Source organism: Numida meleagris, chromosome 6 (genome assembly GCF_002078875.1).
Source record: "Numida meleagris isolate 19003 breed g44 Domestic line chromosome 6, NumMel1.0, whole genome shotgun sequence".
In the NCBI taxonomy this organism is placed as follows: domain Eukaryota; kingdom Metazoa; phylum Chordata; class Aves; order Galliformes; family Numididae; genus Numida; species Numida meleagris.
Window position 1 is genome coordinate 8,702,840 of NC_034414.1, and position 22,832 is coordinate 8,725,671.

The window sequence follows — 22,832 nt, forward strand, 5'->3', positions numbered from 1 at the left end:
GCGGGTTCCTATCGTCTCAGATGGCATGCTTTATTGAGCACACTAACACCAGTTTCAGCCACTTCACTCCCATAAAGGATCTAGGCATAGTGTTATGAGGTCATATTAACTCCAGATACAATGAATTGAACTGTTAGAAGTTTTGGCTACATGGAAATACAAAGTTAGGCTTTAAAGGCTCAGAAGTTACCACAGAAATTGAAACATGGTTGCCATCTTTGAAACTGCTTATGCTCACCAATTATTCAGGATCTAATTATATGCAGCCTCAGCATCAATTCCTGTCAGCTAATAAAAGATCTCATATTAATAACATTGGCAATGAGCAGTAACAACTGCCTGATTTCTATGAATAATGACACATGAATTGAATTATTTCTGACTTTACATATATGCAAAATTATTTTTACTGAACAAATTCCTCGCTGGGTGTGTTTAGGTCTGCATGTTTAGGAATTATTAAAATTCACTGAACTGTACACAATTAGTCATGGCATTGTATAATTGCATGCCATTTGTCTTACCTACTGTCAGCCATTCTGCTTTTACACATACTAAAATCATTGAATAGGTCAAAAACAAACATAAATCTAAAGCAATGAAAGGGATTTTGTTAAATCTCCAGTACTTTAGGAGTAAAACAAGTTAACTCGCTTAGGAAAAATCACATCAGTCAGATAATGATCTGGAATTGAGATTAATATGTTGCTGATGTGTTCAAGCTCTGAGGTGTGTTAGTAATGACTACGATCTCAGATCTGCTTAAACCAGTAGAAAGAATGCCTTCCTCCTTCCAAACCATTTTCAATCTATATTCTCTGTGAAGAGAGAGTAAGTCTCTCTCTTACTGTAAAATGAACAATCAAAATCAACAACAAAATAATCCCACAACAATAAGCTATGCAGAAAAATACAGAACAGTCATCTAAGTTTAGCAGTCAGAATTAGCCTGACAGAATGTCGTTAATGATTTTGTTAATGAAGCAATAAAACAAAACATTAACAGTGATAGCATGATGCAACCAATAACAGGACTAGAAGTCTTTGCAGTTTTTCCCTTCCACCTGAGTATCTGTACAAGCAATGTTCAAGCATAACATCTGTAGACTCTTCATATTATTTAAAATTGATGGAGGCTTCCTTCTGAAGGAACCTCACAGGGACCTAGTAGAGAATCGGGGACAAGATCACACAAAAAGAATTTACCTCTTTCCTGCTTACGATTCATAACACAGCTACCATGTCAAATGGACAATCAGATTTAAAGATTCTTCTGAAGACTAAGTAAATGAATATATACAATTAGTAAAACCATAATTACCAGGGCAGTGTTCCCACTATTGCAATAAGGAGAGCATGTCTGTGGAATAAACTGTCTGTCTCCCTTCCAGGATAATCAACCACTGAAAATAAAAAATAAAAAAAGAGAAAACCATGAATAATTCAGGATTTGACCTGCTTTATGCAAAAAAGAACCCTGCACACAGATTTCAGATGAATCCCTTATTCACTGGAAAACAACTCATTTACTTTCAGAACAGTAAATGGAGAAAATAATTCCTGTTTAGGCTACCACATTGTATGTCTATTAGGCATCCTGTTGAACACTCAGTGAAGGATTAACTATAGTGAGAAACTCAGACCCTTATTCCAGAGGTGTGAATTGCACTATTAAAAAGCTTCATCTACTATTTTGCTTTTTTATTATTAAGAAAGTATTCTTGCATAGGCAAGGTTGACAAAAATTAGGCAGCAGAATTTATTAAATGATCAACAAGGATAATTAGATCACATTTGAATATCACTTTCTATGATCCCAGTGAGGGAAAAAGAATAGCGCGAAGTTCTTTGGTCCTTTTGTCCCCGATTCTAGTTTCCTTAAGTAATTTACTCACTTTCAAAGAGCTACCAAAAAGCCAAAGGGAAGAGCATTCCACATGATGTATGATTACCACTGTTTTAAATTTGTCCAGAAATAGTTTTACAACATGCAGCAGGGAAAGCTGCGGAGAACTTGCTATCACCTCCGATATCTTGGTGCTTTCACAGCAATGACCAAATTGGATCAGGTGTGAAAATTATCTACTCTGCATCCCATCTCATACAGCAGGTCTGGGCAGATACAGAGGCAAGAAAAGGAGCCTGTCCAGTCATGATACACTATCTTAACGGACGAATTCTTCATTTCTTATCTCTCAGTAGGATTTTACATTAAAAACAGGCAACAAGTGATGTGCCTTTCCTATCAGACTGTTACACAACAGGTGGATGCAGTTGTCAATATAAGAGGTTTCAAAACATTTAGTGCCATCAGTTCAGTTCCAAGGAGTTAGCTCTGATCTGACCTTTCAGAAAGCTTTCCAGGATTTCTTCAGGATTAAGGCACTGCAGTTTAATTTTCTCCTTACAACATCGATTTGACCAGAAATTCAGTTTTTATAAACTTGATTTTGACCTGTTTTGCAAATATCTGTTCTCACATGAACATGAAGAGTCATCAAGCATCTGAAGTAGGTTCCCTATTAAAGGATTCTTTATATAAAGGTTGCCTGCATCCTGAGACAAAAATCACATATAAATTTAATTTATGGGAGAGCATCAGATAAAGCAATCCTGTTCATGTGTTTTAACACAAGTCTCCAGATGAATAGGAATAAAACCCAAAATACATTGATGGGTTTCTTTATTCAGCACAAAGTCGTTCTACTCCGGAATTTGAATCTGCAGGTCCTATCTCAAAGCAAGCACTTCACTGGTTGCAAATTGACCACAGTGACTGTTACACAAATAACTAAGTCAGATGAAAGGCAAGTTGTGACAGTAATCAACAGCACTTTTAAAGTTTCTATTTCTTATTTAATACCAAACAGAGCAAAAACTGTCTTTTGGCTGAGGATAATGTTGCCCGGGAAAAGGTAAAGACTGCTCTCAGGAACTAAAATTAAGGGGCTCTCATCTATAACAGGGTGCATATTGGTCTCTAAGGTACGGCAAGAGACTGGTAGGAATCTCAATGGGAAACCGTTCCACATTTGTCACGATCATAGAATCACTAAGTTTGGAATGATGTAATGCGCAAGGAGAAGTTTTCAACGTAAGAAAGAATCACATAGGGTTCTAGTACGTACATATCAAGTGGCATCTCCTTAAGGCAAGCATACAATCCATTTGTCAGTACTTTATCTGCATTGCATATTGCTCAGACATTCTGCCATGCAGATAACAAAGAAATGGTGGCAGCCTCAGAGCTTCCTGTTGTAAACTGTCTGCAGCTGCCCCCTTGTGAGCCACCTGCTACTCGCTGACAAATGCTAATAGCCTCCATCACTTGAGCTAGGGATAAAATAGGACAACAGAGAATGAACACAGGGAAAGAGTTCTAGATGGCCCAAAATGCAGAAAAGGAAGTCTTCGAAGAAAAATGAAAAATGTGGGGGTGGGGAAAAATACAAACTCTGTGACCTTATTGCTGACATTTTTCCCTGTATATGTTTAGAAGAAAAAGTTATGGAGAGGCACACACTGGGTATTTATTCCTATAAACACATCAGACAGTCTCCAGAGCATAAATGGACTGTTACTCCATTCCACCCGTCGAGCAAAACAAAAAGGCCAGCTGCTTATAGATTTGACTCACTGAACTCAAAATGCTGCAGTGAGTCATATGTTCCCTTTGCTCGCTGTGGGGTTGTCATAGTAATGATTTCTCCCTGTCATTTTTCACTTTACCACAAGACTCCATGGGATCAATTGCACTTAGCTCAGCATGCGTAAGTATATATATAGTAGGCAAAGGAATGGCATAGCAACTTTTGCTTTTCCCCCACTCGCTCCATTAAAGAGCATCCCGCAGCAGCCTGTTACAATAGCATTAGAGTTCCTAAAATGTGCAAGGATGTTTCCATAGGCACATCAGCCAATAACCAAGGCCAACTAGAAGACCTGTTTACAGAGCCATAATCAATTCATATGCACAAGGAAAATAGAATACCTGATTTATACTCAGGTATGCTCTTACAAATTCCAACATTTAAGTGGCTTGCTACTTGCCTTGGAGCATAAGGTCATAGTTCTCTCATAAGCTCACAGTTTTGTAGGAGGCACGTGAACTTCACAAACCACTGAGCATCGCAGTGGCCAGTACAGCAGCACTTTCACATGGTTGAGGGCCTTGGAGCAGTTCACTTGGTAACTGAAAGAAAAGTGACGAAGGGTCAAAATACCTTCAAGCACCACATTGTTATTTACCATGAACAGCAAAAAGCAGCGTATGGATAAAACCTTGGAGAAGCCACAGCTCAGATATTAGCCGGTTCAGCGGCTTAATGCTCTGGCAGTTAGACTTATCCTGTCTTAGCTCCCAGAATTCTCATCTTGGAATGCCCAGACCAAAATTACTCATCTGAGAGGATATATCCTTCATGTAATTGGTCTTCAGAAAAAAAGGAACTTTGGGTATTCTTGCCTGGATCCAGCTTTTAACAAAGGAAATCACTCAACCTGAGCAAATTCTCAGTGATCTTCAGCATATATTTATTCCATGGGTTTCCTCACACGAATCTGACTGGGCTTAACATTGATTTGAGTTTCACAAGGCTAGCCTGTGTTTTCTGTTGTTTTCTTTTTTTTCTTTTTACTTACTTAAATTCTTCTTTTATTTAAATTCAAGCATTTACTATAGAACTCACAGAAGAGCGTCTTGTCTGTCCTTTAAAAAAAAATTCAGTTTTCTCTCACTAGCTATACTTGCTTTTTACTGAAACAGTTGTGAACTTCATGAAGAAAATGGGTTTATTTAGAAAAACACAAAATCACATATTTCAAGAAAACAAAGGGCCATCTGGGTCATATGCCCCTAGAGAACAGCATAGTCACTGCTTGGTTGTAATGTGTTTTCATTAACTATTTTTTTTTTTTAATACTCCAAAGATACAGCTTCTCATCAAACCACCCATGATAAATTACTCTTTGAGCTATTAACTTGCTGCAGGCCTAGAAACCATTTCTTAGTATCTGCAAACTTTCTCTTCACTTACTATACTACCTGGAAAATAATTTAAATGAAGTTCTGTTCATTACTTCCCATAGTTATTGATTGTGAAGTCTATTCTAACCGACTTCAGTACTACACCGGAAGCCACAGCAAGTAGCTTGCACGTTTCTCACATGACAGTATTTGCGATCTGGAGTTCATGAACCGTGATGTGGTTTGATTAAACGGTCATTACTTTGGCATATGCTTCTCAAAAGTTCAAGCAGTCCACAGAAACACAGAAATGCATTACTGAGTAAATTCACCCCAAATTTACTAATTTAATTTCATACTACTACTCATTTACTGTCATACTACATTTCATAATACTACTTTCTATTTTTCCTGTCATCTTCATTTAAAAAAAAAAATAATCTTTCTGTAGCTACCTAACATTTCAGATGATCAAGATTTGAGTCTAAAGGCAGGATCCAAAGCCAGACATTTTCAGATGCAACTGTTCTGAAAGATTTAGAAGCTGCACACAGGTAATTTACTTCACAGGTAATCTCTCATTTGTGAGCGGGAATCTACAGTTTCATATTCACCTACAGTCAGCAATTAATCTAGATGCCTTTATATAGATGCCCATATATCAAATTACTATTGCACGGAGAAAATAAATCAGGTTTTTTAAATCAATATTTAGAAATAACTATCATTAACAAAATGAAAGCACGGAGAATAGTAATAGAAGTTCCAGAATAAGGACAGAAAAAGCTTTAGAAACTATAACTGAATCATGAGGGCTGCTCCAAAGGTAATGCCTCTTATCTTATCATGTCTGCCTTTGCTCCATCCACACTTCCATGTCAGACTCCATTTTGTCAGACTGCCCCTCTGCTGCCATCTGTCACACAGCAACAACATGTAATGGAATATTGGCGGGAAGGTTCAGCCTCTACTGCCAACCCAGCAACATCCGCCTCCAAAACTGTGGGCCAACATAATGAAATAGGAGGCACTGATTTTGGAAGAGACCTCGTACAGTGTAATTATAGGCAGCAATTTTTTCTTTCTTCAGTAATAGGAAGCAAAACCCACATGTATACCAATGCATCGGCCACCTCTAAGAAAATTCACTTAAGAAAGATTCTAGTATCAAGTTCCTTAAGACAAAACTGAGAGAGAAGATGGGTGTGTGAGCATTATACTCTTCCCACAGCGGTGGAGCACCGCAGCTGTTTGCAGCGCACCTGAACCTTGGTGTTCCCAACGAAGAGAAAAAAAACAAGTGTCCTGAGCCATTTCTTCATGTGAGATACCTCTTCACTGTGAATCTCCTATCACAGAGCAAGATGATTTGAACTTCAGTCCTAAGCATAAACAGGTAGGAAACATCAGTTCCACTCCTAAGACTGGGAACTTCTCAGTGTGAGAAGGAAAACCAATGAACACCAGCACAGATTTTGTTTCCTTCATGAGACATGTTTACGGCAGATAACAGTGTCTGAAGCAAGAGGTTTAAATTAGATCCTCATATTTTTGCTTATGAAGGACTTTATCTTTTTAGTCACATATTTCAAGCATTACAGTAATATCAGTGCCTGAAAAAATGCACATACTGCATACACGAATGATCTCAGAAAAATTCTTACCAAATTAGGGGGGAAAAAGTCAACTCACAAGCGTGCATTTATTCTATGTGAGCATGCCAGTCTCACTGGTTTCTTTAATTGCTTGTATGCATGAGCAACTTTCACCCAGTTTTAGAAATGTAACCTACTTCTGTTTAGCCAGCTCCACGGTACGTACTGGAATTAGCATGTTTATAGCCCCCAGTGCAAAGTGTTCCTTCACCACTGACTGAAAATGTAGTAAAAATTGAATCATTTATTTGTCTTTGTTCCCTACATCGTTCAAATATCACAATTGAAACCTCACAAAACCTGGCACACTATTAAGACTCAGACACAATAAATGATGACCCAAAATGTTTTTCAGACAATCCCCTGAAGGTAAGTTTTCCACATAAAGCCCCACAGTCCAAATTTCAGAATTAATTATTTTTGTCACTTGTGACAGGCATTATGAATCCAAGTTAATTAAATTAGGAATGACTGTAAACAGAGTAACAGCTCAGAGGAAATGCGTCTTTTTGATAATACTTGCCAGAGATTTTTGATGCTGAAAGACAGGATCTGGTTAGGGAACAAAGCTAAACTTACCCAGAGGAGGAATTATAATTATATGGTTAATATGATTAAAAGTCTAACTTAGAACAGACCCTCCATGAGAAAACTGATTGTTCTAATCGACAATGGTAGTACAACCGGTACTGGTATTTTAATGAGCAGATGGCTACCACTCCCTGAGAAATGCAGGGACAACATGGAAAGTGTTTACCAGTTTTGATGCTATTAAAACGCTGCAGTTTCTCTTTGAGAAAGGATGCAAATCTCCAAAGTCTACCAGATCAAAAGCAGAACAATCACACCAAGATACCAATAATAAAGATGTGACCATGCCAATAGATTTGGAAGTCCTTACATAATAAAATCATGATGAGCTAAGACAGTTCAAATAAACTTTTACAATGATTTCAGAAATTTGTCATTGTCTCAAGCCATGACATGAGCACATAATATATTGTCTTGAACAAACATCTCAAGGTTTGATTCTTTAAAGCAAATAGGGAATTATTCATAAAACTGAACTAAAACACACTTTATTGAAACTGTTTGTTAGGAAACCATTTCATAGTTTCATCAATCCTCACAGCAAATGTTTATTTTAATTTTAATTAGCATACTTATTAGGTCCCATTAGGTCCTATTTTAATTTAATTAGCAACCAGCTCTGATGAGTTTGGAAGTTAGCCAAGCTCTTCCCAACCACTGTGCTGGAACTTTATCATAAATTATTAAACAGGTCCTCCAACTAAAGTTCGTGGAAACTACATTAACACTTGAGACTACATTAAAATTGAGACTACATTAGATGCTCTAGATTGATCCAAAACGGTGAAGTATGAAGTGTCATAGAGGTTCAGGACTGCCTGTATGAAATAAGCATCAGGACTGTAAGATCCAACCTGCAAAATACCAGGAAACTCCACAACGTGATCAAAGCCTCATGGGATTTACGCATTAAGTCTCAATAGAATTAGCCAGTTACATCCAGTTATCAAACATTTCCTCACTCTCGTCTGCAAAAATTGTTAGACTATTCCAGTATGCTCAAAAATGGATTGGTCATTTGTATAAAAAAAAAGAAGTCCTATAGTTCAGGCCAATGAATTTTGCCACAATATTACTTTCAAACTGTATTAGAAATTACATTAACTAAACGTTTCATATCTTAAGATAGCTAGCAAATTTGCATTTTTGATCAGTTTTGTTTTAATTAGTGTTAACTTTGGGGCAACCATTGCCTGAGTCCTGAGGGATTATCAGAACCAAGATTTTTAAGGTTTTAATTTCAGCACGTGGGGGAAAAGAAGAAACAAAGCTATTTTTTCTTTACACAGTTCATTCCTTAGAAAAGCATGTTTGTTAGATTTTCATTTCTGTTTTATACTGCTCTGTAACATTTCAAGGATTTCCTAAAGTATTTTAGAACCCTTTCTATAGAAAAAGAGAAGAAAATTTCAGTGGAAGATAAACAAAAATCTTCCCTGCTAAGCTAAATCTTCCATGTTAAGATTTTTATTCTTTTTTTAATGGAATACATATGACGGAGTAGTTTCAGCATACTCCTAGATGATATATCAGTCTCAAATAGACCCTGAAACTATCAAAGAATGCTTTCATGCTGGCCTGTTGCAAGGTATTTATATTAATTGATATGTAAAACTCAATACGCAGTACACCAGTGAAAACAGATAAGTACATGTAAACCTCTTCTAAGCCTTTCACAGAGTCAGTCACTGGGGATGAAAATAATCAATGCTTGTTCATCTATTTTCTTTCTAGCTGCAGAAAATTTGAAGCTGCTCATCTCAAGAATGCAGTTATTATGAAGCAGAAAACACATAACTGTCTAGAAAACTGCAGAGAAGTACACTGACTCTGTAAGTTATAATGATTCCTGCTCTGCGAACCTGAAAACATCACAATGAAGTTCCATATATCTCTCAAAACAGAAATAGTTCTCCAAAGTTTTCTTCACAGTCAGATCTCAGGATGATCTATTAATTCCTGACTGCTGTCAAGAAAGAATCTCTCTGATTTGTTGCTGTTTGCTCTTTCAGCAAATATTTTATAACAAGCTGAGACAGCCCACTGAGCTGGCTTGCTCATTAAAATTTTTAAGTACTGAAGATCAAGTTTCTAGACCTTGAGCTTAAGTGCTCTCAACAGCAGAAGTTAATTATATTGGTTATGCCTCAGTGAGGAGAAATAAATATGTATAGCACAAAAAGTTTTTAGGATACATCAATATATTTCATTGCTGGCTGTTTGCCACAGAAGCTTCTTTCACACCCACTAAGTTTGCCTTCAAAATATGAAATAATCCATTCATATAAATTATAATCCAGATAATATGTTGCTCCATTCAGCCCAGATGTATCCACTCCTCTCATAAAACAAAGACTTAACCCATGGAATACAATGAAAGGTCCCGTAAAGCCCGGACGAGTCTTCCAGGATTACTGCTGCTGATTCATTAGCACAACGTAGAGTTTGTTTTGCAGTACCTCTCCATAATAAGTTAATCAAGGCCACTTTATTTACTTGTCTACAAAATAAGAATGAAACCTCATCATGCTGATGATCTCATCTTTCAAATCGTCAGTATTGGCAAAATATGAGTACAGTACTGAAACAGCATTAGTAAATGCAGCAACAAGATTCTAGAGGATTGTAAGTTCAATCTAGATAGTCATTTGCACTTATAAAATATTAACAATAATATTTTTGTTACAGGTCACATGACCCTTCTGCCTTACCTCTTACCCTTAGTAACAAAGAATCACTGCAAATGAAAATATTTGCTTACCTTAAGGACCTTTCTGGAACATTGCCCGAGTAGACTCAAAAATTCTAGATTTTTTTAGTCCTATTGGGGATGCTAATAATTTTGAATGTCATTGATCATTACAGATACAGTAGCTCAAGCCTCTGCAGTCTCACCATATCTTAAGGCTACACATATCCATGAAATGCTGTAGGAGACCAGTGGAAGGGGATGGTTTGGTTTTGACTCTTGGTTAGCAGGTTAGGTGCTTAAAGGATTTTTCTTTTTGCAGTCTGGCATTAGGCCTTTATAGACATATATTGCTCAGCTTATCACTCAAAACTGTTTACAATTTCTATCAAACTTCATTCCACTTTAAAAACGATTTCTACCTAAGTAATAATGACCTTGGCATCCCTCTATCAGTTGCAGTCTCCTTTGCTATCCATATAGTTTGGCTTCCCAGTTCGGCAAACGTTATTAAACAGAGGGAATCATCTATACCAACTTTATATGGTGAGTATGGATAGGATTTGTATGTTACTACAGACCCTTTCTTTTTATTGCCTTTGCTTAGGCACTTGAAAATATTTTGTGAGAGTTTGTTCAGTGTCTAAGCTATTTATGGAATACATAAAGCACTGAAGTAAACCAAAGCCTGAAACTCATGAAGAAAATTAATCGAAGGACAGAATGGTTTTTCAGGAATGATGAACAGCTTTTCTCATTTAAGAACATAGATCGTGCATCATTATGGCATCTGGGCAGGCAGACAGCAGTGCACATGCAATAGGCTTTACTACAGAGATTACTTAAATGACATTGTCAATATGTAGGTGGGAGGAAATTTAGTAAAGTACAGGGGCTGAGAGAGAAATATGATTCAGGTTAACAATTAGGGAAGGCCATTCTTAGCCCTTCAAAACTGATCAGCCTGATATTTTCTCTAAATATGTTGCGTGTCATATTATAGTACAGCACAAAGGATTCACCACCCCAGTTATGTTTCAGCAGACATGTTTCAAATGATAGTTTAGTTTCCTGAAGTAAAAGACAGGTTTTCAGGAAATAAAGTTTGCATTTCAAGAAATCTAAGATTTTATAGCCTGAAAGCTAAGAAAGTTTCTAATAAAAAAATATCCTACTTTTATAGAGCATTAAATTTTATTTCCGCCACAGGGCAAGTTCAGCCATTATAAACATCATTTTTTAGAGAAAATGGCCCTATCAATAATGTTTCTTTTCCTAATAAATGATTTTTTTTATTATTTGTATTTTCAAGCAGATAAAAGCTTTTGGAATAAATCACAAATAGGGAAGTCATGGCTTTTCAAGAGTACTGAGGATTTTAAAAAATGTATCTGTTATTTGCAGTTATAAAAGCATACAATTATTTTTAAACAATTGACAAGTAGATTCTCTGTGCTACCATCAATGGCACAATTACAATCTCTTTTATGATATTTAAAAAAAATGGGCAGAGGTACCAAAGATCATAGCACATAAATAAAACACAATATGTGTCTTTGAAGAACAAAGGCTATTAGCAAATAATTGAAAATTATTTTAGCCACTATTCAGAAGCTTTTTATTCCCAGTCAGGCAACATACAAACGACCTCAAAGCTCACAGGGTAAGAACACCCAGCCTTAGCAACCAAGCCTAGCGGGAGAACAGCTGAAGTGTTGCATAGAAGTCCGGCCGCGATTCAAAACTTTGCAAGTACTAAAGCAATAATCCAAAGCAGTTCTGAGAAGCTGCTTCAGGAGTGAAATAGGCAAAGCACTCCAACTTTCAAAACCCACTCGGTTATTTCAAATTAGTAGCCACATGGAATTTTCAACATTCTTCAGTGTGGAGCTCTATCTTATGTCCAGCAAAGGTGCAGATTATACAAATACAAGCCATGTGAACTGGTGAGGAGCACTGATCAACAGCGATCTTTGGCGCACCATTTAGAAAGTCTCCACATTACATTGTAAGTCAAAATGCACCTCTGCCTTTGGTATTTAAGTAGCAGTCAAAAGCAATGTAGAAGCACTCCACTACCCCAAAATGTAAAACTACTCCAACATTTGGATGTTGTTGAAGGGAGTTTTATGCTGCTCCCGAAAACAAGTGAGATACTTTGTTTCCAGCTAAATAGCATAAGTCTCAGAGGTAAGAATATCTAGCCAAATTCCTCCAGCTTTAAATGCATTTTGGCTCCACAGGTTAAAAGGTCAGAGGCTAGCACACAGTTCAGATGAAAGCAACCACACAGGAACTATCCCTTTCTAGAAAACTGAGCCAAATCACTTCACTCTTGCATAGTCAGCCAGCCAACCTGTAGCTGAAATCACCACATGAAAAAGCCAGTGGAAAAACCTACGTACCAAGCAGGGCTTGAGCTAGCTTTCAGTTTTCAAACTTACTAAATCAATATTCAAACAAAGTTACTTTTCATGTAGGAAAACGTGTATAAGTTGTTAGCAAAACTCATTATTTTCCAGTGCTAACAGTGTCGTTTTACCTATATAACATGCCATTTTAAGCTCAGCTAGTCAGTAACACCACAATCAAGATGGCTAAGAGACTTTTTATATTCCTTAGACTGCAAATTTCTATAGCTACTTCAAGCAATTTTTCAGGACTTCTGATCATGATTACATAAAATTCTTCTTCCTAACTACTCCTTGCTCCACATATTACATTCCTTTCTACATTTTCCTCTCAGAGATCAATGGCAATATAAAAACATGAAAGAGCATGCTATGCCTCCAGCAGACAATTTAGTGAGAGCATTGGGGCAGCAAGCTCCTGATTTCTCCACATAGCCTCTGAAAAGCAGATGCTACTGTAGCAATGAGAAAGCTCCTGTTGACATCAGAAATCTATAGGGCCATTTGCAGAGAGGAAGTTCTGGAAGCAATTGTAATTTTTGGTTCCACTTGGAGCAAGTTAACTGCAAAGCGACAGACGGGTGACATATAAGGTACTGCACCGCAGCAATCAGAGTGACACTAAGTGCAGCTAGGAGCGTGGGTGACTTGTAAAATCTAACAGTGCTTCTAAAGTAGGTGTTTCTGCTCAAGACTTAATTCTTGGCCGTTTTTCCGTGACCCTTTGGCATAAAATCAAATGCTAGAAGTTTGGCCTTGCACACAAATTTATTTTCCCAGAAGATCAGAATTTAAAAGCTGAAACTTTTTAATGAACTAGATTATTTCAGATGGCAAGATAACACTTTTTTTCTTTTTTTCTTTCTTTTTTTTTTTTTTTTTTGAAGTTCAGGAGAAGGATGAACTGCCTGTTTAGATGTTCTAAAACTGACAGCTTTATAAGACCACTATTACAGATAGATATTTTCTTTTCTATTCCCACTAGCTAGATCCAACAGCATATTAGTTAATGCAACTTGCAGATGGTACTCTAAACCATCCCTTTGCTCCTTCACTAAAAATCCCTCTCTGCTAATGGAATCTCAGTCAAAATGCAAAAGGAAAAACAACCCTGTATGCTCATGGTTTGGAAATGGAATTTTAAAAAAAGCAGTACTGGGAAGTCAGAGCTGGAATTTGTGGTGCCAAAAAAAAGGAAAGTTCATTAAATGTATTTTTTTTTCATGCTTTTAGTTTAATTTTTTCCCTAGTTGAGGTCATTTATGTATTTTATTTTCTAGTTCTACCTCCAGTAGAAACTGACTTTTTAAACTGAGGAGAGAGGTCTTTTCATGTTACATTTATCTCCACAGCTCTTTTCTCCCTGCTTAGATTTCTTTAAAAAGAGGGAGGAAAAAATACCCATTTTGACCCTCAAATTCAAATCACGTAACATCTTTCCTGTCTTTGTCTTACAGCAAAAAGAAAATTCCAACAGTTCATTTTACATTCAAGCTGCTTTCCTTTTTTTTAGTGATTCTGTTGCTCAAGTTCAGCCAGACTTGTCCTTATGCTTCTTTCAGCATGACTTGCTGCCATGGCTTTTATTTGATGGTTCCAATTGAGAAAACTATTTGTATGTCAGATCAGCATCAAAGGTCTCCGCTCTGCAGACTTTTTCAGACGATATCTCCCTTTTTTAAACTGCACTTAAATTTAGAAAGATTTCAAATAACAGTCAGCTTTACTTATGTCCCTACCCTTTTCTAACTTAAGATATGTCTTGCTTAAGAAAAATGTTTTGTTATTGAATAGCAGCAGGAAAGAAAACCTTTAAAAGTACACATGGATGTGGAAAAACATCACCACACTACACTGAGTTCTTAAATTAGACAGCATAAACTATGATTTTGTTCTGGCAGTTCCGTAGAGCTATGGAAAATGTTATTTTCTCAGGAAAGTATTTTTCACTAAGGTTGGTTTCAACCCAATACTGAAATTCTGAAAGTGAAATTATACTTGAATTAAGAAGCATAATGACGCTACTCACAGGATCACAGAACGGTTGATGTTGGAAAGGACCTCTGGAGGCCGCCTTGTCCAACCTCCTTGGCTGAAATGAGGCCACCTAGGTCTGGTTGCCCAGCACAGCTTTCAGATGGCTTCTTTTGAGCACCTCCCAGGAGGGAGACTGCAACCTGTTTGTGCAACCTGTGCCAGTGCTCCTTCTCTCTCACAGAGTAAGAGATTCTCTTTATATTCTAACTGAACTTCCTGCATTTCAGTTTGTAACCAGTGCCTTGTCCAGTAACTCAACATAAAAAGACAATGCAAATGACCTGTGCATATCTAACAGAATATCTGCCAAACATTTTTAAGCCCTTTACAGAAATTGAGCTTTAGTGGTGTCTGTGCTTCAGCATACAGATTATTTAAGACACCTTCAGTATACTTGAAGACACGGCTATATTTGAAAACATGCTCCTTCACATCACTTTCAATTGAAGCCAAACTGCAACATTTTGTTTAGCTAAACAAAGATATACAAGTTCAAGCTTCAAATAAGGATTTAAACACATTTTTTTTCCAGAAGCAGAAGGCTGAGGTTCCATTAAGTGATTTATACACATACCAATTCATCTGATTGCAGTTATTTTTACACTCTTTATTTGGCAGCGCTTACATAAATTAATGTTAAAGCACTGATTTCGTACCTTTATAATTCAGAGTTGAATATCTCACAAGAAAACATAGCCTAAGGTGTGGTCAGCATGCCATGGAGTAACATGGAGCAGTTAGAAAGGCATCACACTGCAAAAAGCCTTTGAAACAAGCAAAAAAATGACACTAGACAAGCTCATCTGTCAGTTCTTCAGTGCTCACCTGGTGTGAGTTCTCAAGACACTTCTGAAGAACTGCTTGGATCAAAACTAGAGTTGGCTGCTCTCTTCCCTGTTTGTGTTTCAGTTACTTAAGAAGTAAAAAGAAAAAAGCGTTCACACAGCTTATTTCCACTGATTTCTTTCAATGTGTGGAAGATGGACACAGATGTTAAAAATCAGGTACTTAAATTTCTTCCTTTCTCTGCGCCCTTAAGTACCGTGCTCTCCAAACAGAATAATCTATGTTTATAATTGTAATCTTGCTAATCAAGCCAAACCACTCGTATCATTTCAACATCAGTCATACCGATGAACAGGTCATGAAGAAGAGAGGACTAAGCTCTATGTGAAGCAGGAGTACATGCCAACAGTAACAATCTTAAATGAGAGAGACACTGACTAGATATGTGAAACTTTCTCACCGCAAGTACAGTCAAGCATCAGAACTGTTTGTCAGAACTGCATCCTTCATCTCTGGAGGTTTTTAAGCCTGATGGGATGAAAACTTGAGCAACCTGGTCTGACCAGCTTTGAGAGCAGGAGGTTGGACTAGAGACCTCCAGAGGTTCCCTCAAACTTGAATTATTCAACGATGTACTGCAGGCTTTGTTACCTTGCCTTTGCTGAGTGTGACAGTGATATTCAAGCCTAACATCCACTTCTTACGTTTTGTTGGGTGTTGTGGTTGCTTCTTTTTTCCTTTGTCTTTTTCTTTTTTTAAAAAAAAAAAAAAACCACAAGTCTTTATTACCATACTTTCCAAATGCCTCACAATTTATACACCTTGACATTTATTTGCTCTTGCTGTATCTGTGACAGAAACTGAATGACAATGCATGGTGAATAATATTACTATAAAGAGGACTAGCTTTAAGTATTCGATAACTAAAATACGAATAGGTGTCTCATGGGAGTCTTCCAAATATCTAGAAACCCCAGTTCATCAAAATCAAATCAAATCTAGATTCAAGCAAATTAACAGGTTCACACAATGTCAGTGCTGGAAAAGAGTCAGGCTAAGTTTCTGCTGCTCCCTAACTACTTGCTGAACCAAATCCAAAACAGCCTCAGTGGGCATCACACTGTAACATAACACAGAAAAATAGAACACACTGTTGTTTCATTTGTATCCATATTTATAGCTTTCCAGTATTCACGATAGAAATTAGCAACGGCTAATCTGATTCCTGGATAAAATGACTTGTCCGGAAAGCAATAGGTGCCTTGACACAATAAAGTCTATTCTTTTGTTCCTGTGGTGTCTGGCATACAGTCCTGTAAGCTACAAAATCATCATGTAGGGCCCTTTAATTGATGGATGAGCCCTTCACATGGAAATGGAATTATACAGTTTCCTGTAGCTTTTTACCCCTTCCTTTCTCATACATAAATAGGGCTTAATCCACTCTTCATTATCAAGACTCTTGACTTGAAAACTAAAAATTACTTATTAAAAAAAATACAAAACATTTAGCAGCAACAAGTTGCAGAAAAAAATTAAAAAAAAAAAATCACAGTAAAAACTAAAGTTAGAAATTCCAAATCTAAATAAATTGCCAAATGCCTACAAACAATTTGATATACATCGTTTTTTTCCTCCGTATCCATCTATGCATTTTTCCAGACTAGCAAACAGTATATGACCCATACTGGGAAAAAACTCTTTGGAAAAAAAAAAAGAACTGATAAATTTATCTCTTGCAACCGCATACTGTCAGTACATTTTTCCTTCTGAAAACTTGTGTTGCATTTAAAATTTCACTAACTATGGCTGTGAGTATGAAAAAATGCAACAATAAGTTACCCAGAAGGAATTTGACTGAAGTGTCCAGGCTGGTTTTAATCAATGTATTTATTAAACTTCAGCAGCCGGTATCATCCCATACTGCAAAAGGAGACAAAAATTCTCATTACTTTGTCAAGACTATTTACCTGAGTTTGATTTTATGAGGGAAACTAGAAATACTTGGTCCTGTGCTTGAGGCCATCTCAAATTCATTGTAGTATGTGGCTGAGAAATGTAGTATACATTTTAATCATAAATGTATATGTAAAAAAACATTGAAGTGTTTCTGGTTATTTTAACAGCATTAGTAATTATTGTTTGGCATAACCAAATCTACAATGTTCAATACATTTTGAAAGCTAACTGTTACTCCATTGAATAATTATTCTTCTCATTTCAGATCAGGTATGTACGCTACAGATTACATTGTTATTTGAAAAAAAATAGATTATTTCTATTCAAGTTAAATTGAAATGACAGAATCGTGATTCCCCTCAACTTTGAAGACAGCATTATGAAATTCAGACATAAATCAGATGGTTTGTTCTCTGTACCGCCAGAATCACAGGAACAAATTACAATTTTCATTTCAATTCTAACAGACAAAACAAAAGGTACTGTAGGCCTCCCCCCCGTCCAAAAAGCTAGACCTGTCCTGATAGAAAGGCCTCTTCATGACTTTATAACCTATTGCATCCTTCACAGCCCTGCCTGTACGTCTCCCTTTCCAGAAAGGAGTCTCAATCTGCTGTTTATACCTCTGCAAGAAGCAACAGCGGGTTCTTTACGGAGGTGTCTGAGTCAGACTGTGTTGATCCAAGCAGAGCAGGGCTGCTATTTGGATTCAAAAGAACAGATGACTCCTCTAGAGTTCTTATCTTCTACACTGCGTAGGGACTGCTTACGAAAATGTCAGAATGCATTTTTAGCATTTCAGCTTCCAGCTTTTTTTTCCCCCACATTTCAAACGCATTTGCCAAAAGAGCTCATAAAAAGTAAAGAGCAAAGCACGTCAAGAAAAAAACATGTCAAGTAAATTCATCATTTTCAACATAAGTTCATTCTCCAGTTGTCACCAGTGACAGAACAGTAAGAAAAATATATCCCAAAACATTGGGAACAGAGAGTTCTTCGGACATTTCTACACTTCTGATGTTGTATGTTTGTTAGCTTTTACACACAGTTTTATCTTACAGTTCAATTACAGTACTGCACACAGAAAAGTAAAAAAGCTTTTTATTTGTGGGAATTAATTCCTCCCTTAAGATAAACAATCCTCTAAGTGTAGGGCAGGGAGGGTGTAATATCACCATTTTTGTCTTTCATGGTCCTCTTCAGGTTGATCCAAAATGGGGTCACGTAGTCCCCTTCCCCTCCCAATAACTAAATCAATTTTGTAACCAAGTCGGCTTGTCAAGTGCCAGCTTCACCTTGTATTTGCTTCTAATTAAATCCCACACACGGGTACTTTCTGTCAGGAACGGTCTAGATTCAAACATGAAGTAGCTGGCACATAAGTTTACAGAAAGACATTCTAATGTCTATCAATATATTGATACTTCTTATATCAATATTAATACTTCTGATCACTCAAATTCCTGTAACCTTGTGAGCTTCCTAACATTGTGCTTTTGTTCTGTAGCTTTAAATTCACTGTCAAGCTACTTGGTTTATGTACCATCACTTACCCTAAGCTCGCCCATTTTGCATTTTCTCCACCCAATTATTATTTGCACTTACTACCTTTTGTTTTACAATAGGAGCAGTCACCACACAGCCAGATCTGCACTGCTCTTCTTTTCCTCAGCTGCCACCCACTGACTGCCATGACCAAAAGTAGATTTAAAACTCTTTCTCTATGTACCTGCTTACAGAACCAGAGCCAATGATTAGAGAGAACAGAAACAAAAATCTGTGCAATCACACTGAGCTCCCTGAAATCCACGCTCTGCTTAGATAATCAGGATGGTAATGAAAGTAAATGAAAACTGAAGCAGATTACCTAGCCAAACAAAGAAACAAAGCAAAAAAAAAAAAAAACCACACACAAAAAATGCTTTCCACGGGATAGCACAAACCATTTGAAAAATTTCAATAGGTTTTGCACCATACACGTGAGAACTAGCTTACACAGTTACATTAGGTATACATTACTTATTTAAGGCCCTAATTTTGTCAGAATTGTTCACAGTGAGTGGTTAATTGCTTAGTTAGTTGCTTAGTGAGTACTGATGGCTCAGTAGATCTCAGTAGGAGAAAATATAATTTTACAAATGTTACTCAGAATTCACAACCAAACTACTCCAAATCCTCATCCTGAACTGGAAAGTAAGACATATAAAGATCATAACAAGTCCCTGTACTTGTCCCACATAATTCATAAGAAAAATAGCTTACTTGCTTTGATTTTGCATCTTTGTCACTATGCTGTAAAGACTTATACTGTAACTAATATGATGATATTTATGAATACTGGATATGTTAAAAATATTCCTAAAGAATACTGACTTATTTCTCAATTACATCACTCTCTCACGTAGCCAGTGGTAGCCTTAACATCATCTATTTTCATTCAAAATACCATACAGACTTTAGAGTACTTAGTAATTACAAGGCAATATTAAAGGTCCCTGATCCTCATAGTAAACTGCACTGTTTCTATTTACTGTTTAGTTGACCAAAAAAAAGACATCTTCAGCTGGTTGTTGAGCAAGAAACAGTGGTGGACAAACGTGTTAGTATTCGGCCAATTCAAGATTTCTCCAAGTACTCCTGCTAGGAAGTATTCTTTCTGGGAATGCTACAAAAAACTGTTTGACAATAAAATGTCACCAAACAATTTAACAGAGAATTCTATGTTAAGGTATGAGTTTGTAAAATTAAGCCCCTACTCCTTCCTTCCTATATATAAATGCATAAAGAGAATACTTTAATGAAACTTCAATGAATCTTCTTTCATTTCTTCATTTTTAAGCTTCATTTACTGTAATTTTAATTTTGTTTTCCTTTGTTTAATGAAAGAAATGAGTGAGTCTTTCATCTATTCTGTATCTCAGCATGGATACACAAAGAAACAGGGCAGAGTTCAGAAAGATAAATTACAGTGCCTGAGCTTTCAAGGAGAGGTGTCAAAGACATCCCACAAGTATAATACTAATAGTATTAAGATCAGAGGGTTTTGCCTGATTCCTCTATTGCTTGAATAAAGTCTCATAGTATGATCCTGATATTAAGAAAAGAACAGAAGACTAAGAAGAAAAAAAACCTTGAAAAAGCTCACAATACAGGAACGGTATCTTGAGCCTCCGGACTCAAAGCGCATCAAGAATTTACCATAGCAATAACCCAGAAGATTAAATTCCTCCTTTGAAGACATTTAATCATGTTTTCAGATATGCCAGGGGAAGCTTTCATAATGTAAGAGATGCTAAGATTTTTTATTTAAAAAATAATATGTTTCAGCCTTCCTGGCCCAAAGCAAAAATACAAAGTTACATACAATGACTATGATTTCCAGTATGCTATATAGCATTATACCATTTAGTACACTAACGCTATTAAAACTGGTTTCAAGGCTTTGTGTTGGCTACAGAGAATATATCTACTTTCCCTCTTGCAGGCTTAAATTTATGAATTAAGAAAAGAGTGATTCAAAATCTACTTGGCATCTTTAGCTCCTGCCAGTGTCATCAGAAGCTACAGACATCTCCCAGTCTTGAATTAATCCAAATTAGATATTTAGAATATGCTTACTGAGGTAAAAAAATTTGTACGGCTTATATAGTCACTTCACATGCAAGAGCTGTAATATGTGCGATGAGTTATGAAATGAGGTATTTTATGCATTAACTGCACCTACATCCTTACTGTTGATCTGCAATACACAAGCAGGTACCATTCACACATAAAACAAATATTTGTATTTCATGTAACAATAGCCAATACACTTACATATCTCAGTCCTCTGAACTAACATGAATTACTATTTTTCTTAAAGTAATATTTTGATGTGCATGAGAGATGCCCACTTCACACCCGTAATAGGTTTATTCTCAGTAATTGACACCTGAGCTGACAAAAGATACTATCTTGCAAAGAAAAAAAAAACAAACCCCAAAACCTTGCCCTCAGAAAACCAGCTTCCCCTCATATCATAGGCTACCACAACTACGACAAGGTAATTTACTACAGCAAGATACACATTTGGCAGTCTGCCACTGCTGTTCTCTACTTTCCTGGTCCTGCCGTTCTCCAGGAAGAGCAAGCTGTGACACGCTGGGGAGGGAAAGGCAGAAGGTTGATTCTCAAAATGAGGTGTAGGAAGAGAAAACAGACCATATCAGGAAAAAGAGTGGATTGTTTTCATCAAATCTAAGGTGAGACGTGCACAATCGCTTTTTTCCAAAGTAACTGGGCTTGCCCCAACTACAGAAACACACTTTGTTAGTTCTATCAACCTTGAATACATTTGTTATTCCATGTCTATAGGAAAAGCTAAAAAAAAAAAAAAAGTGTGTTCATTCACACTAAGCAAAACAAATAGCAAAAAAAATCTGGATAGAAGGTACGAAAACTAAGGCTGAAGTAAAAGCTAGGAGCCTAACAGAAAGTCCAGCTCAAGCAGGACCCAGATTATGCTTGCTTTTAATTCTGCCATAAATTTGCACACACATTTTCACAGTGTTATTTATTAATTTCATTCTTGTTACAGATGAAGTTAATTTTATCGATGCTGAATTCAACCAGCTAACCTTCACTATTTAACACTTTTTATGCAATGCACTTATTGCTGGCATGGATACTGATTAAAGCCTCTGTCATTTTGATTGTCTCATCTAAACAGAAAGTCTAAGATGAGTTTGAACTGCAAGTAACATTTTGTTTGCATGAATATCTGTGAATAATCTTTAAAAATTAAGTATTCTTCTAAATACATCTGTGCTTGAGGTAAAGGACAACACATAAACAGGAAGCTGGTAATGAAGGCATAAGAAGAGTCCGGTTAAGTGCTGTAAAGTTGCAGGGTATCTTTAACGTCCTCACAGCACAGACAAGATTCCTACTAATCAAGGCTGACCTACATAACACAGAAAGCTAAGCTTATATCATTTGAGAGGCTATATTCCTGATATTTTAAACTGTGATTCAAAGTTTTTAAGTAATACAGCAATTCCAAGGAGTCCCAAACCTACCAAAGCTGTAAGATACGTACAGACAAAGCTTACGCAAGTTCAGAAGTGCAACCACAGAATACGTATAGTGAAGTCCCAGATCTCTGAAATAGGGAGAGGGAATTTGCCATAACAGACCAAACCATTTATCCAGAGCCAGAAGTAGTTTGGTATCAACTGTGGCTACCAACATTTGTTGACTCGACTGGGAGTGTATATCAGAGGGAAGCCTGATGAAATTTTTCTCCATTTCTTTTGAAAACTAGTGATCAGGTTTGTCACAGATGAAATTTCATTAGCTAGATAATGTAGCAAGTGACATAATAGGGTAGTTTAATGACATTTGGCTTTCATGGAATGAATGGGTAGACTAATTAAAAGTGAGAAGAGAACTTTGAAATATAGTCTGTGAATCGATGTAGAACATATTTAAACTAGAGTAATTTTATTCCCAAAACTTTAATTCTTTTTATTAAGTCTGAGAAATCAGGAGTGGAAAGCACCAAACAGGCCCATTTTCCTTCTCTTGCCTACAGCATGCTGCATTACTCATTTACTGTGCTATGTTTTCCAGCCTTGTTTTATTTTAAACATAACTTCAAAGATATCAAGCATCCTACACTTCCCTTGGGAAACTACTCCTAAACAGTACAGAGGTTTATTTCCAGCATTTAATATAATTTCTCCTCCTCAGCTTCATCC

At 36.7% G+C, this 22,832-nt stretch overlaps 1 long non-coding RNA gene across 10 annotated transcripts in view; it reads right to left on the reverse strand.

The window, feature by feature from the left end:
• LOC110400788 overlaps positions 1 to 22,832 on the reverse strand; it is a 264,387-nt gene that overhangs the window by 170,657 nt on the left and 70,898 nt on the right. The window contains exon 1 of one of the 10 annotated variants that reach the window (XR_002440076.1): positions 1,322 to 1,405. The exons of the other annotated variants lie outside the window; for them this stretch is intronic. This is a non-coding gene — a long non-coding RNA (uncharacterized LOC110400788). Of the gene's footprint in view, positions 1 to 1,321; positions 1,406 to 22,832 lie in introns of those variants that run through there. 10 annotated transcript variants of the gene reach the window in all.